This window comes from Aethalodelphis obliquidens, unplaced genomic scaffold, assembly GCF_003676395.1.
Source record: "Aethalodelphis obliquidens isolate GAN/ISIS:26980383/991018 unplaced genomic scaffold, ASM367639v1 scaffold58, whole genome shotgun sequence".
Lineage (NCBI taxonomy): Eukaryota > Metazoa > Chordata > Mammalia > Artiodactyla > Delphinidae > Aethalodelphis > Aethalodelphis obliquidens.
Genome location: NW_020838002.1, coordinates 11,821,664 through 11,839,124, shown reverse-complemented (window position 1 = coordinate 11,839,124; position 17,461 = coordinate 11,821,664). Strand labels below are relative to the sequence as shown.

Below are 17,461 nucleotides of genomic sequence, written 5' to 3'. Positions count from 1 at the left end.
GGACCCTCCCTCACAGGTCTCAGGGAGGAGGGGGGGATGCTAGAAGAGGGGAGTTTGCTTGGCCCAGAGGAGCAGGGCCTTGGCTAGGAGGCAGGAAAGTTTGACTTGTCCTTGTTTCTGCTCCTGAGAGCTGTGTGACTCCAGGCAGGACACTCACCCTTTCTGAAACTTTGTCCTTAAAATGGCAAATAGTAGTAATGGGGCAAGTACTGTGCAAGTTGATTTTTATACTGATGGTTGTTTCGTGCAATAAAGGCCTTACTACCGCTGTGGAACAGACGCGGAAGCTGAGGGTCAGCAAGGCTAAACGAGGCACAGAAGGTCACAAGCTGACCAATGCGGAGCTTCCAGACTGAGGCTTCCTACGAACAGATGTGTCTGCTTCTGCCCACTGCTGCATTCCAGGATGTTGCCTGAGTGAGTGGCACAGAGTAGGCGTTTAATGTATATATATATACTTATTGAATGAATGAATGAATTCAATTTGAATCTATGTTTTCCTGACTGTAAAGCCAGTTAATTTCTCCATTCTGTTTTGCTGTTCTCTGAAGACAAAAAAGCTTGTACTCACAGACGGTCCCTGATTTAGGATATTTTGACTTTACGATGGTGTGAAAGTGATACACATTCAGTAGAAACTGTACTTTGAATTTTGAATTGTGATCTTGTCCTGAGCTGGTGATAGGTGATAGATCCTTTCTTGTGATGCTGGGCAAAACAGCTGCAGCTCTGGGTTGGACATGGGATCACCAGACTCAACACTGACACACTTATAACCACTCTGTACCCAGACAACCATTCTGGTGTTCATTTCAGTGCAGTGTTAAAAAAATTACATGAGCTAGTCAACATTCTATCATAAAATATGCTTTGTATTGGATGATTTTGCCCAACTGTAGACTAAGGTAAGTGTCCTGAGTACATTTAAGGTGGGCAAAGCTAAGCCATGGTGTTTGGTAGGTTAGGTGTATTAAATGCATTTTTGACTTCTGGTATTTTCAATTTCCAATGGATTTATTGGGAGGTAACTCCATCGTAAATTGAGGAAAGTCTGTACTAAGCCTCTACTACAGGCCAGGTGCCTGGCTTAGTTCCTGATGTGACTTATCTCCCTTCCTCACACAACCGTTTGAGAAATTACTACTTATCCCATTTCCAGATGAGAAGTCATACAATGAGAACTGAAATTATGGGAGAGCAGTAAAAAGCCCTTTTGCAGTCAAAGTTCCTGGAAAATAGCCATCATCCCTTGAACTGGCAGGATGTCACACGGTAGTCCTAGCATGGAGTGTTTTCTGTCTCTGATTTTGGTTGCAACTCAGCTTGGGAGAGTGGTTTCCTGGGAAACCTCCTCCCAGGGCCCCGGCTCTGCCACCTTCTCCCCTAGCTCCAACCCACAGCAGAGAGGCAACCGGGCCTGTTTAGGGCAGTAAGCTGGGAGTCAGGACACCTGGGGTCCAGCCCTGCCTCTTTCAGAGTCACCTGCTGCTTCCTCTTCCTGTATTCTACTGATATTTATTGAGAGACTACTACATGCCAGGAGCGACTGTGCTGTATACACAATGAGACAAGTCTTATAGGGAGAGGAGGGAAGTTGACACGGGTGTCTCAGGCTCAAATGCCCCCGCAGGCCTGTCAGAGAGAGCAGCTGGGTATGGCCTGGAAGTGGGGACCCCTGAGGCCTGGGCAGCACCCCTAAGGGGACAGCATCACCACCTCAGTTCCAGTTGGAGGTTAGCTCATGGAAACTTGGGCTCAGGTCTGCTTGGTCTTCCATATTTGCGAAAGAAACGGGCAATATAGATTTTTTTTTCTATTTTTATTTTTTTTTAACATCTTTATTGGAGTATAATTGCTTTACAATGGTGTGTTAGTTTCCGCTTTACAACAAAATGAATCAGTCATATATATATACATATGTTCCCATATCTCCTCCCTCCTGTGTCTCCCTCCCTCCCACCCTCCCCACCCCACCCCACCCCTCCAGGTGATCACAAAGCACCAAGCTGATCTCCCTGTGCTATGCGGCTGCTTCCCACTAGCTATCTACCTTACGTTTGGTAGTGTATATATGTCCATGCCTCTCTCTCGCTTTGTCACAGCTTACCCTTCCCCCTCCTCATATCCTCAAGTCCATTCTCTAGTAGGTCTGTGTCTTTATTCCTGTCTTACCCCTAGGTTCTTCATGACATTTTTTTTTCTTAAATTCCATATATATGTGTTAGCATATGGTAATTGTCTCTCTCTTTCTGACTTACTTCACTCTGTATGACAGACTCTAGGTCTATCCACCTCATTACAAATAGCTCAATTTCGTTTCTTTTTATGGCTGAGTAATATTCCATTGTATATATGTGCCACATCTTCTTTATCCATTCATCCGACGATGGACACTTAGGTTGTTTCCATCTCCGGGCTATTGTAAATAGAGCTGCAATGAACATTTTGGTACATGACTCTTTTTGAATTATGGTTTTCTCAGGGTATATGCCCAGTAGTGGGATTGCTGGGTCATATGGTAGTTCTATTTGTAGTTTTTTAAGGAACCTCCATACTGTTCTCCACAGTGGCTGTATCAATTTACATTCCCACCAACAGTGCAAGAGGGTTCCCTTTTCTCCACACCCTCTCCAGCATTTATTGTTTCTAGATTTTTTGATGATGCCCATTCTGACTGGTGTGAGATGATACCTCATTATAGTTTTTATTTGCATTTCTCTAATGATTAGTGATGTTGAGCATTCTTTCATGTGTTTGTTGGCAGTCTGTATATCTTCTTTGGAGAAATGTCTATTTAGGTCTTCTGCCCATTTTTGGATTGGGTTGTTTGTTTTTTTGTTATTAAGCTGCATGAGCTGCTTATAAATTTTGGAGATTAATCCTTTGTCAGTTGCTTCATTTGCAAATATTTTCTCCCATTCTGAGGGTTGTCTTTTGGTCTTGTTTATGGTTTCCTTTGCTGTGCAAAAGCTTTTAAGTTTCATTAGGTCCCATTTGTTTATTTTTGTTTTTATTTCCATTTCTCTAGGAGTTGGGTAAAAAGGATCTTGCTGTGATTTCTGTCATAGAGTGTTCTGCCTATGTTTTCCTCTAAGAGTTTGATATTTTCTGGCCTTACATTTAGGTCTTTAATCCATTTTGAGCTTATTTTTGTGTATGGTGTTAGGGAGTGATCTAATCTCATACTTCTATATGTACCTGTCCAGTTTTCCCAATACCACTTATTGAAGAGGCTCTCCTTTCTCCACTGTACATTCCTGCCTCCTTTATCAAAGATAAGGTGACCGTATGTGCGTGGGTTTATCTCTGGGCTTTCTATCCTGTTCCATTGACCTATCTTTCTGTTTTTGTGCCAGTACCATACTGTCTTGATTACTGTAGCTTTGTAGTATAGTCTGAAGTCAGGGAGCCTGATTCCTCCAGCTCCATTTTTCGTTCTCAAGATTGCTTTGGCTATTTGGGGTCTTTTGTGTTTCCATACAAACTGTGAAATTTTTTATTCTAGTTCTGTGAAAAATGCCAGTGGTAGCTTAATAGGGATTGCATTGAATCTGTAGATTGCTTTGGGTAGTAGAGTCATTTTCACAATGTTGATTCTTCCAATCCAAGAACATGGTATATCTCTCCATCTATTTGTATCATCTTTAATTTCTTTCATCAGTGTCTTATAATTTTCTGCATACAGGTCTTTTGTCTCCTTAGGTAGGTTTATTCCTAGATATTTTATTCTTTTTGTTGCAATGGTAAATGGGAGTGTTTTCTTGATTTCACTTTCAGATATTTCATCATTAGTGTATAAGAATGCCAGAGATTTCTGTGCATTAATTTTGTATCCTGCTACTTTACCAAATTCATTGATTAGCTCTAGTAGTTTTCTGGTAGCATCTTTAGGATTCTGTATGTATAGTATCATGTCATCTACAAACAGTGACAGCTTTACTTCTTCTTTTCCAATTTGGATTTCTTTTATTTCCTTTTCTTCTCTGATTGCTGTGGCTAAAACTTCCAAAACTATGTTGAATAAGAGTGGTGAGAGTGGGCAACCTTGTCTTGTTCTTGATCTTAGTGGAAATGCTTTCAGTTTTTCAGCATTGAGGATGATGTTGGCTGTGGGTTTGTCATATATGGTCTTTATTATGTTGAGGAAAGTTCCCTCTATGCCTACTTTCTGCAGGGTTTTTATCATAAATGGGTGGCGAATTTTGTCGAAAGCTTTCTCTGCATCTATTGAGATGATCATATGGTTTTTCTCCTTCAGTTTGTTAATTTGGTGTATCATGTTGATTGATTTGCGTATATTGAAGAATCCTTGCATTCCTGGAATAAACCCCACTTGATCATGGTGTATGATCCGTTTAATGTTCTGTTGGATTCTGTTTGCTAGTATTTTGTTGAGGATTTTTGCATCTATGTTCATCAGTGATATTGGCCTGTAGTTTTCTTTCTTTGTGACATCTTTGTCTGGTTTTGGTATCAGGGTGATGGTGGCCTCATAGAATGAGTTTGGGAGTGTTCCCCCCTCTGCTATATTTTGGAAGAGTTTGAGAAGGATAGGTGTTAGCTCTTCTCTAAATGTTTGATAGAATTCGCCTGTGAAGCCATCTGGTCCTGGGCTTTTGTTTCTTGGAAGATTTTTAATCACAGTTTCAATTTCAGTGCCTGTGATTGGTCTGTTCATATTTTCTATTTCTTCCTGATTCAGTCTTGGCAGGTTGTGCATTTCTAAGAATCTGTCCATTTCTTCCAGGTTGTCCATTTTATTGGCATAGAATTGCTTGTAGTAATCTCTTATGATCTTTTGTATTTCTGGAGTGTCAGTTGTTACTTCTCCTTTTTCATTTCTAATTCTATTGATTTGAGTCTTCTCCCTTTTTTTCTTGATGAGTCTGGCTAATGGTTTATCAATTTTGTTTATCTTCTCAAAGAACCAGCTTTTAGTTTTATTGATCTTGGCTATCGTTTCCTTCATTTCTTTTTCATTTATTTCTGATCTGATTTTTATGATTTCTTTCCTTCTGCTAACTTTGGGGTTTTTTTGTTCTTCTTTCTCTAATTACTTTAGGTGCAAGGTTAGGTTGTTTATTCGAGATGTTTCCTGTTTCTTAAGGTAGGATTTTATTGCTATAAACTTCCCTCTTAGAACTGCTTTTGCTGCATCCCATAGATTTTGCGTCGTCGTGTCTCCATTGTCATTTGTTTCTAGGTATTTTTAAATTTCCTCTTTGATTTCTTCAGTGATCACTTCGTTATTAAGTAGTGTATTGTTTAGCCTCCATATGTTTGTATTTTTTACAGATCTTTTCCGGTAGTTGATATCTAGTCTCATAGCATTATGGTCGGAAAAGATACTTGATACAATTTCAATTTTCTTAAATTTACCAAGGCTTGATTTGTGACCCAAGATATGATCTATCCTGGAGAATGTTCCATGAGCACTAGAGAAAAATGTGTATTCTGTTGATTTTGGATGGAATGTCCTATAAATATCAATTAAGTCCATCTTATTTAATGTATCATTTAAAGATTGTGTTTCCTTATTTATTTTCATTTTGGATGATCTGTCCATTGGTGAAAGTGGGGTGTTAAAGTCCCCTACTATGAATGTGTTACTGTCGATTTCCCCTTTTATGGCTGTTAGTATTTGCCTTATGTATTGAGGTGCTCCTATGTTGGATGCGTAAATATTTACAATTGTTATATCTTCTTCTTGGATCGATCCCTTGATCATTATGTAGTGTCCTTCTTTGTCTCTTCTAATAGTCTTTATTTTAAAGTCTATTTTGTCTGATATGAGAACTGCTACTCCAGCTTTCTTTTGGTTTCCATTTGAATGAAATATCTTTTTCCATCCCCTTACTTTCAGTCTGTATGTGTCTCTAGGTCTGAAGTGGGTCTCTTGTAGACAGCAAATGTATGAGTCTTGTTTTTGTATCCATCAGCCAATCTGTGTCTTTTGGTGGGAGCATTTAGTCCATTTACATTTAAGGTAATTATCGATATGTATGTTCCTATTCCCATTTTATTAATTGTTTTGGGTTCATTATTGTAGGTCTTTTCCTTCTCTTGTGTTTCTTGCCTAGAGAACTTCCTTTAGCAGTTGTTGTAGAGCTGGTTTGGTGGTGCTGAACTCTCTCAGCTTTTGCTTGTCTGTAAAGGTTTTAATTTCTCCATCAAATCTGAATGAGATCCTTGCTGGGTAGAGTAATCTTGGTTGCAGGTTTTTCTCCTTCATCACTTTCAATATGTCCTGCCAATCCCTTCTGGCTTGCAGGGTTTCTGCTGAAAGATCAGCTGTTAACCTTATGGGGATTCCATTGTGTGTTATTTGTTGTTTTTCCCTTGCTGCTTTTAATGTTTTCTTTGTATTTAATTTTTGACAGTTTGATTAATATGTGTCTTGGCGTATTTCTCCTTGGATTTATCCTGTATGGGACTCTCTGTGCTTCCTGGACTTGATTAACTATTTCCTTTCCCATATTAGGGAAGTTTTCAACTATAATCTCTTCAAATATTTTCTCAGTCCCTTTCTTTTTCTCTTCTTCTTCTGGAACCCCTATAATTCGAATGTTGGTGCGTTTAATGTTGTCCCAGAGGTCTCTGAGACTGTCCTCAGTTCTTTTCATTCTTTTTTCTTTATTCTGCTCTACAGTAGTTATTTCCACTATTTTATCTTCCAGGTCACTTATCCGTTCTTCTGCCTCAGTTATTCTGCTATTGATCCCATCTAGAGTATTTTTCATTTCATTTATTGTGTTGTTCATCATTGTTTGTTTCATCTTTAGTTCTTCTAGGTCCTTGTTAAATGTTTCTTGCATTTTGTCTATTCTACTTCCAAGATTTTGGATCATCTTTACTATCATTATTCTGAATTCTTTTTCAGATAGACTGCCTATTTCCTCTTCATTTGTTAGGTCTGGTGGGTTTTTATCTTGCTCCTTCATCTGCTGTGTGTTTTTCTGTCTTCTCATTTTGCTTATCTTACTGTGTTTGGTTTCTCCTTTTTGCAGCCTGCTGGTTCGTAGTTCCCGTTGTTTTTGGTGTCTGTCCCCAGTGGCTAAAGTTGGTTCAGTGGGTTGTGTAGGCTTCCTGGTGGAGGGGACTAGTGCCTGTGTTCTGGTGGATGAGGCTGGGTCTTGTCTTTCTGGTGGGCAGGTCCACGTCTGGTGGTGTGTTTTGGGGTGTCTGTGGACTTATTATGATTTTAGGCAGCCTCTCTGGTAATGAGTGGGGTTGTGTTCCTGTCTTGCTAGTTGTTTGGCATAGGATGTTCAGCACTGTAGCTTGCTGGTCATTGAGTGAAGCTGGGTGCTGGTGTTGAGATGGAGATCTCTGGGAGATTTTTGCCGTTTGATATTATGTGGAGCTGGGAGGTCTCTTTTGGGCCAGTGTCCTGAAGTTGGCTCTCCCACTTCAGAGGCACAGCACTGACTCCTGGCTGCAGCACCAAGAGCCTTTCATCCACACGGCTCAGAATAAAAGGGAGAAAAAGTAGAAAGAAAGAATTAGTAGAAGTAGAAAGAAAAGAAAAGAAAGAAAGAAAGAAAGGAGGGAGGAGGGAGGAAGGAAGGAGGGAAGGAAGGAAAAAAAGAAAGAAAAAAGATAAAGTAAAATAAAATAATGTAAGATAAAATACAATAAAGTTATTAAAATAAAAAAATAATTATTAAGAGAAAAACAAACCAAAAAAACGGACGGATAGAGCCCTAGGACAAATGGTGGAAGCAAAGCTATACAGACAAAATCTCACACAGAAGCATACACATACACACTCACAAAAAAAGGAAAAGGGGAAAAAATCATAAATCTTGCTCTCAAAGTCCACCTCCTCAATTTGGGATGATTCGTTGTCTATTCATGTATTCCACAGATGCAGGGTACATCAAGTTGATTGTGGAGCTTTAATCCGCTGCTTCTGAGGCTGCTGGGAGAGATTTCCCTTTCTCTTCTTTGTTCTCACAGCTCCCAGAGGCTCAGCTTTGGATTTGGCCCTGCCTGTGCATGTAGGTCGCCGGAGGGCGTCTGTTCTTCGCTGAGACAGGACGGGGTTAAAGGAGCAGCTGACTGGGGGCTCTGGCTCACTCAGGCCGGGGGGGAGGGAGGGGCACGGAGTGCGGGGCGGGCCTGCGGCGGCAGAGGCCGGCGTGACGTTGCACCAGCCTGAGTCGCGCCGTGCGTTCTCCTGGGGGAGTTGTCTCTGGATCCCGGGACCTTGGCAGTGGCGGGCTGCACAGGCTCCCCGGAAGTGGGGTGTGGATAGTGACCTGTGCTCGCACACAGGTTTCTTGGTGGCGGCAGCAGCAGCCTCAGCATCTCATGCCCGTCTCTGGGGTCCGCGCTTTTAGCCGTGGCTCGCGCCCATCTCTGGAGCTCCTTTAAGCAGCGCTCTTAATCCCCTCTCCTCGCGCACCAGGAAACAAAGAGGTAAGAAAAAGTCTCTTGCCTCTTCGGCAGGTCCAGACTTTTCCCCGGACTCCCTCCCGGCCAGCCGTGGCGCACTAACCCCCTGCAGGCTGTGTTCACGCCGCCAACCCCAGTCCTCTCCCTGAGCTCAGACCGAAACCTGAGCCTCAGCTCCCAGCCCCGCCCGCCCCGGTGGGGAGCAGACAAGCCTCTCGGGCTGGTGAGTGCCGGCCGACCCGATCCCCTGTGCGGGAATCTCTCCGCTTTGCCCTCTGCACCCGTGTAGCTGCGCTGTCCTCCGTGGCTCCGAAGCTTTCCCCCTGTGCCACCCGCCATCTCCGCCCGCAAAGGGGCTTCCTAGTGTGTGGAAACCCTTCCTCCTTCACAGCTCCCTCCCACTGGTGCAGGTCCCGTCCGTATCCTTTTGTCTGTGTTTATTCTTTTTTCTTTTGCCCTACCCAGGTACGTGGGGGGTTTCTTGCCTTTTGGGAGGTCTGAGGTCTTCTGCCAGCGTTCAGTAGGTGTTCTGTAGGAGTTGTTCCACGTGTAGATGTATTTCTGGTGTATCTGTGGGGAGGAAGGTGATCTCTGCGTCTTACTCTTCCGCCATCTTCCCGGAAGCCACGTCAGTCCTTGATTTTGTAAACTCCCCGGGCAATACAGATTTTTAAGTGTTTCCAGTTTTTCAATGTTGGCAACCAATCCAAATATGATAAAACCCCATTAAACCATGAAGACAGTTTCATCCTTGGTGGTTTCCTCTCTCCCAGTTTATGCTCATGCCTGGCTCCTGTGTGTCCTCAGGAAGCAGCTGAGCAGATAGCCTGGAGGGCTCTGGATCAGCTTCTGTAAGTTGGGGACCAGAGGCCAGGAAGGCTGTATTGAGGCAGGTTTTCCCCGCCCCAGGGGAGGCAGAAGTGAGTCCCAACCAGAAATGGGGAGATATCCTTGGTAAAGATGCTGTCTGTTTTGCAGTAACTTCCAGGTTGCTTTTTCTAGGCCACCCGCATCTCTCCCTGCAGCCCCTCTTCCACCCCCTCCAGCCACAGTGTTCTTTTTGTTCAGAGCAATGAGACTAACAGGTCTCACCTTTATTGGCCTCGGAGTGGAGGGCAGCAGGAGTGAGGAGGAAGGCCAGGGTAGCCAGGCTGACCCTCATCCTTCCGGTGGCCAACCAGCTACAGGAACAGGGCTTCTCTGGCTCCTTTAAATCTAGGCTCTGAGCTTCATTTATAAGAGGTTGCTGCTCAGGAAGTCACAAGATAGAAAAATCCAAGATTGCACGGGAGTTTTGATTCTTTGGAATTGTGACCAGCGAAGTATCTAAAATATGAGAACTAAGTCAATTCAGCTGAAGAAAAGCGGAAGGCAGAGAACGACCCCAGGTTTCACAGTTGCTTTATATCTTGAAGGTGGTGGTAGGAGAGGCCCAGAGACCAACGGCTTTGTTGGAAACTGCCCTCCTCTCCTGCCTGTCCCCAGGGAGCCTGGCTGAGCCCCCTGGGTGAGCCCAGCCTCAGGTGTGGACCATGAACTCAGAGGCCTGGATGACTGTCTCAGGATCAGCAACTACAGGGCCCACCAGGATGGGGATGTGAGGGTACAGTGCTGTGTCCACCCTGAGCACAAGACTCAGGCCTGATGGGGGTTGGCAGTGGGGAGCTGGGTCCAGAGAGGATCCTGGGATGGCTGGGCCTCACCAGCCAGGATTGGACTGGCACCCCTCGCTTAGGCTGAGCTTAAAGCCCTTGCCCCCTGCCCAGCACAGGGGGCTTGATCGGATCCTTGGCAACCAAGACAGGGGCACGGGGCTCCCTGCTCAGCCAGGACCGAGGGACATGTTTCTTCTGGATTGAACTGGGGGAGCCAGAGGCAGGGCAGTGTATTCCATAGAATAGAGTTGTAACTTGTCACCCTCAAGTTTGTGCTGCAGGGTCCCTGCAAAGGACACCACAATGACGTAGTAACCGAGAGGTAGGGTACCAACCATCTTGGTTTGCCTGGGGCTCAGGGGGTTCCTGGGATGTGGGACTTTTAGTGCTGACACAGGTATGTGTTGGTCACCCCCCTGGAGGTCAGGCAGAGGTGACTGTCCCCATCTCCACTCCCACCAAATTCAGATCAGGCACCTGTGTGGTTTTTAAATTTCTCTTCATTGTGGTAAAATACATATAGCATAACATTTTCCATCGTAAACATTTTTAAGGGTACAGTTCAATGGTATTAAGTACATTCATACATTGTGCGACCATCACCACCATCCATCCACAGAACTTCTTTCATCTTGCAAAACTGAAACTCTATCCCATTAAACAATAACTCCTCATTCTCCCCTCCCCCAGCCACTGGAAATCACCAGTCTGCTTTCTGTCTCTATGAATTGGACTACTCTAGGTACCTCGTACGTAAGTGGAATCATACTAGGTACCTCGTATATAAGTGGAATCATACAGAGTTTGTCTTTTGGTGACTGGCTTATTTCTCTTAGTATAATGTCTTCAGGGTTCATCTGTTTTGTAGCATATGTCAGAATATCCTTTCTAAGGCTGAATAATATTCCATCGTATGCATATACCACATTTTGCTTGTCCATCCGTGCATGGACACTTGGGCAGCTTCCACATTTTAGCTATTGTGAATAAATGTTGCTATGAATGTGGCCATACAAATACCTCTTTAAGAACCTGTTTTTGATTTATTTATTTTTTTGCCTGTGTACCCAGCACTGGGATTGCTGGGTCATATGGCAAATCTATGTTTAATTTTTTCAGCAACTCCCACATTGTTCCACAGCCATTGTACCATTTTATATTCCCATCAACAGTGCACAACAGATCCAATTTCTCCACATCCTCACCAACATTTTTTATTTTCTGTATCTTTTGAGAGTAGCCATTCTAATGGTGTGGGGTGATATCTCATTGTGGTTTTAAGCACTTGTGTTTTTATCAGTTTTATATAATAGGGTTCCAGTGTGTTTGCAAAGAAAATGACCCCTACTAAAAGGAAAAATTTAATGCCCTGTTCTAATGGAAAGAGCAGGAACTTTTGGTCTAGTCAGAGGGAGGCATTGTTTTGTCCTGGAGTCCACTGCTTACAAGCTATGGGAACTTTTGAGTAATTTCATTAAGTTTTTAAAGCTTTGCATGGTTACTGAAAGGTGTATGTAACATAATCTAAGTGAGTGAAATCTTCCTTATATGTCCATATTTAGACCTTCCTTAGGGCTGAAGTTCATTCAGTAGATTTGCAACTTTTTTTTTACTTTTTAAATTTTTTATTTATTTTAAAAATTATTTTTAAAATTTAATTTTTTCTACTCATGTTTATTGAACCTCTCCTGTGTGCCAGGCACTTTCTAGGCCCTTGGGATACAGAGGCAGACAAAAAAAAGCAAGGCTTCTGCTCTTCAGGTGCTCAAATTATAGTGGGGAATCAGACAAAAAGGGAGTAGGAGATGGAGTTAGGAAGAGAATAAACCAAGGTTGTGATAGAGCCTGAGGGTTGAGTGGAGGTTGCTTAACAAGCCAGTGAGGGGAGCCTCTTCAGAGGGGGTGTCATTTCAGTTGGGACTGGCTTGTTGAGGAGGAGCCGGACTTGCAAAGATCAGGGGAGGTTCGTCCTGGGAGGGGGAACATCAAGGGCAAAGACCTGGAGGGGGGAATGGAGTTGGGGCATTTGAGGAATAGACAGAAGAACAGGTGACTGGAGAGAAGGGAGGTGAGGTCCATCGTCCAGGTCCTTTGGACCTGGTCACTCAACAGTTTGCATCCCATTTCATCCATGTGGGCCCTGAAGGTAGCTGTATCCTGCAGAACAGGTGGGTGGATGTAACAGGAACACTTGTCATTTGCTTTAAGGGAAAACAAGGAAGAGAAGACCACAGAATCATCCCCCTTAGACTTCAGTCTCCCTCCTGTAGGTAGATGGAGAGGGTCTGAGCTGCCTGATTTCTCCCAACAAACAAAAGCCTAAGTGGGGATCAGTGCCTTTCCCCATTCTCTATAAGTTGAGAGAGATGGAGAGGCATGTAGTGGATGCCTCTGATGGCTGCCTTTCTCCTCCCTGCTGACTGTGGGCAACTGGGTATGCAAAGGACGGGGCGGGTGGCAGACAGTGGCCTTTGTCCCTTGGTTAGCAGAACATCAGATGTGGGGGAGGTGTGGGACACACAGGGGCAGAAGGATGAAAGAAGCTGACTCATACCAGAACCTGGGTCCCTATGCCAACTCCTGGGTTCTCGAATCTAAGTTCCTGGTGACACTGAGTTATCTGCCTTCCATGCTTTTGTAAGCGACATGCACCCTCCACCCTCTTGCCTAACTGACTCTACTTCTCTATTCAAAAAAGGAGGGCTGGAGTGGGGGAGGGGGCTTGGGGTAGATTAAGCCTCCAAGAGATTTTTTTGGGGTAAAGGTGCTGTTTTTGTTTTTGTACTGGCAATACGATAATGTGTCAGCCTGCAATAGATTGTATATTAGCTTCCTGAATTTTATTGTTTTCCCAGCTGGTTCCAGGTACTTTTATTAAATGCTGGAGATCAGAGCCTTTGTTTACAGCTCTTTCCAGCCCACTGTTCCTCAGATAACTGCTGCTGCCAGAGAAGGAAGTGGAGTTGCTCCTGCCACACTTGCTCTAGCTGCACCCATGCTGACTTGCAGTGAACACTTCCTTTTTAAGTTGCCAACAAAGGATTTCTTACCAAGAATTGCTTAGATATGGAGTCTTGTCCATAACAGAGGTGGCTGACCACTCTCAAGTTCATGGAATCCATCTTCTTTCCTATTCCTTCTTTGGAAAGTCAATTGCTGTATGCTCATCCTATATTCTACAACCTCTTTGTCTCCCCCAAATCCACAAAGATGATCAGTATCTACTGTAAGTTGTCTGGGCTGCTAGAAGGGACTTCATCCAAGCCAAGAAATGAAATGTCATACAATCTACCTACCCATCTTGGGCTTCAATTTCTTCTTATCCATGGGAATTATGCCCGTTTAGACTGTAATGGACAGAAAAGGGTCAAATAAAAATTGGAGACTAAGTGTCCTGCTTTATCTCTTCCACCTGTTTAGTTAACACTCACTGTTCATTCATTAATTCACTCATTTACCCTTTCATTTATTCTATAAAGAATTACTGAATGCATACAATGAGCTGAGCATTGTCCAGGCACCAGAGATTCAGCCATGAGCAAGATGCTTGGGGTCTTCTGCAAGTTTAAGTAAGCAGTAGGCCTTTGGCACGTTCTTCTTAAAATGAGGCAAAAGAAAAACATTCATCATGATTCATTATTAAAAAAGCAACAGTATGGAGAAGTTTAGAAAATACTTAAGCATAAAGAAGTAAGCAGAAATATGCTGTGGTCCCACAGTGACACTTTTAGATGTATCTTTTCCCTCTGCATGCTTTCTCCTCAGCTGGGATCATACACAAAAAAATCAGTTTCATAGCCCATGCTTTGACAAATTGTGAATAATACAATTTATTTATTATTCTAATTTATAATATAATATAAATATTATATTTATTATATTATAATAAATATATTATAATGAATATATTATAATAAATATATTATAAATATGATATAATATTATAAATATATTATGATATGATATAAATATATTATAAATATTATATTTAATATTATAATATATAGTATATTTAATATTATATTATTATAAATATATTATAATATATATAATATATTATAAATATAATATACTATATTAATATAATTACAATAAATATTATAACAAATATTATATTATTTATTATAATACAATTTATTTCATTATAAAATTCTATATGTGACTTAAAATAATTTTTTAACAAAAATGGTGCATACTTCTTATAGAATTTTTAAGAAAATCAGAGAAGAGGAAAAAACTCACTGTTTACCACTATTCACATTTTGATGTGTAATTTTCTAGTCATTTTCCTATATATAATCATTATGCATATTAAATACATATACCATTAAACAAAAAATAGGGCCATACTAAATCTTCTTTTCTATAACTTGATTGTTATAGTTTTATAATTTTTCTTTTAGTATTGAGTAGGCATAAAATATAGATTGAAAATAAAGAGAAACAACACAACAAACATCCCTGCACCCATCACCTCATGTGGGCTTCTGCAATTCTGTCCCTTTTCCATTTTTCCTCTGAGCAATCTCTCTTCCAAATATTGTTTATGCTATACTTTTTCTTTTCTTGTAGTTTTATTACCGACTCCAAGCTTGTACTGCTCACTGCAAAACAGGCCAATAAATCGAGAGAGAAGTTTTTGGGGCAAGGAATAGTGACCCTATTCAGAAAACCAGCAGCCAGAGAAGATGGTGGACCTGAGTTAGAATTCAGGTTTTTTTTTTTTTTTTTTTTAAACATCTTTATTGGAGTATAATTGCTTTACAATGGTGTGTTGTTAGTTTCTGCTTTATAACAAAGTGAATCAGTTATACATATACATGTGTTCCCATATCTCTTCCCTCTTGCATCTCCCTCCCTCCCACCCTCCCTATCCCACCCCTCTAGGTGGTCACAAACCACCGAGCTGATCTCCCTGTGCTATGCGGCTACTTCCCACTAGCTATCTGTTTTACATTTGGTAGTATATATATGTCAGTGCTACTCTCTCACTTCATCCCAGCTTACCCTTCCCTCTCCCTGTGTCCTCAAGTCCATTCTCTATGTCTGCATCTTTATTCCTGTCCTAACCCTAGGTTCATCAGAACCAGTTTTTTCTTTTTAGATTCCACATATATGTGTTAGCATACGGTATTTGTTTTTCTCTTTCTGACTTACTTCACTCTGTATGACAGTCTCTAGGTCCATCCACCTCACTACAAATAACTCAATTTCATTTCTTTTTATGGCTGAGTAATATTCCATTGTATATGTGTGCCACATCTTCTTTGTCTATTCATCCGTCGATGGACACTTAGGTTGCTTCCATGTCCTGGCTATTGTAAATAGTGCTGCAATGACCATTGTGGTACATGTCTCTTTTTGAATTATGGTTTTCTCTGGGTATATGCCCAGTAGTGGGCTTACTGGGTCATATGGTAATTCTATTTTTAGGTTTTGAAGGAATCTCCATACTGTTCTCCACAGTGGCTGTATCAATTTACATTCCCACCAACAGTGCAAGAAGGTTCCCTTTTCTCCACACCCTCTCCAGCATTTACTGTTTTGTAGATTTTTTGCTGATGGCCATTGTGACTGGTGTGAGATGATACCTCACTGTAGTTTTGATTTGCATTTCTCTAATGATTAGTGATGCTGAGCATCCTTTCATGTGTTTGTTGGCAATCTGTATTTCTTCTTTGGAGAAATGTTTATTTAGGTCTTCTGCCCATTTTTGGATTGGGTTGTTTGTTTTTTTGGTATTGAGCTGCATGAGCTGCTTGTATATTTTGGAGATTAATCCTTTGTCAGTTGCTTCATTGGCAAATATTTTCTCCCATTCTGAGGGTTGTCTTTTCATCTTGTTTATGGTTTCCTTTGCTGTGCAAAAGCTTTTAAGTTTCATTAGGTCCCATTTGTTTATTTTTGTTTCTATTTCCATTTCTCTAGGAGGTGGATCAAAAAGGATCTTCCTGTGATTTATGTCATAGAGTGTTCTGCCTATGTTTTCCTCTAAGAGTTTTATAGTGTCTGGCCTTACATTTAGGTCTTTAATCCATTTTGAGTTTATTTTTGTGTGTGGTATTAGGGAGTGTTTTAATTTCATTCTTTTACATGTAGCTGTCCAGTTTTCCCAGCACCACTTATTGAAGAGACTGTCTTTTCTCCATTGTATATCCTTGCCTCCTTTGTCATAGATTAGTTGACCTTATGTACGTGGGTTTATCTCTGTGCTTTCTGTCCTGTTCCATTGATCTATATTTCTGTTTTTGTGCCAGTACCATACTGTCTTGATTACTGTAGATTTGTAGTATAGTCTGAAGTTAGGGAGCCTGATTCCTCCAGCTCCATTTTTCTTTCTCGATATTGCTTTGGCTATTTGGGGTCTTTTGTGTTTCCATACAAAGTGTGAAATTTTTTATTCTAGTTCTGTGAAAAATGCCATTGGTAGTTTGATAGGGGTTACATTTAATCTGTAGATTGCTTTGGGTAGTATAGTCATTTTCACAATCTTGTTTCTCCAATCCAAGAACATGGTATATCTCTCCCTCTCTTTGTATTGTCTTTAATTTCTTTCATCAGTATCTTATAGTTTTCTGCATACAGGTCTTTTGTCTCTTTAGGTAGGTTTAATCCCAGGTATTTTATTCTTTTTGTTGCAGTGGTATATGGGAGCGTTTCCTTAATTTCTCTTTCAGATTTTTCATAATTAGTGTATAGGAATGCAAGAGATTTCTGTGCATTAATTTTGTATCCTGCAACTTTACCAAATTCATTGATTAGCTCTAGTAGTTTACTGATAGCTTCTTTAGGATTTTCTATGTATAGTATTGTGTCATCTGCAAGCAGTGACAGTTTTACTTCTCTTCCAATTGTATTCCTTTTATTTCTTTTTCTTCTCTGATTGCTGTGGCTAAAACTCCCAAAACTATGTTGAATAATAGCGGTGAGAGTGGACATCCATGTCTTATTCCTGATCTTAGAGGAAATGCTTTCAGTTTTTCACCATTGAGAATGATGTTTGCTGTGGGTTTGTCATATATGACCTTTATTATGTTGAGGTAGGTACCCTCTGTGCCCACTTTCTGGAGAGTTTTTATCAAAAATGGGTGTTGAATTTTGTCAAAATCTTTTTCTGCATCTACTGAGATGATCATGTGGTTTTTATTCTTCAGTTTGTTAATATGGCGTATCACATTGGTTGAATTGCGTGTATTGAAGAATCCTTGCATTCCTTGGATAAACCCCACTTGATCATGGGTTATGATCCTTTTCATGTGCCATTGGATTCTGTTTGCTAGCATTTGGTTGAGGATTTTTGCATCATGTTCATCAGTGATATTGGCCTGTAGTTTTTCTTTCTTTGTGACATCTTTGTCTGGTTTGGTATCAGGGTGATGGTGGCATCGTAGAATGAGTTTGGGAGTGTT

General features: G+C 41.4%; 1 protein-coding gene across 1 annotated transcript in view; it reads left to right on the top strand.

The window, feature by feature from the left end:
• The first annotated feature begins 329 nt into the window (after positions 1–329).
• The window catches only part of LOC113609775 (C-C motif chemokine 4), a 76,102-nt gene continuing 58,970 nt past the window's right edge, over positions 330–17,461 (top strand). The window contains exon 1 of the mRNA XM_027087401.1: positions 330–417. The gene's annotated coding sequence lies outside the window, so the exon portion shown is untranslated. The remainder of the gene's footprint in view (positions 418–17,461) is intronic.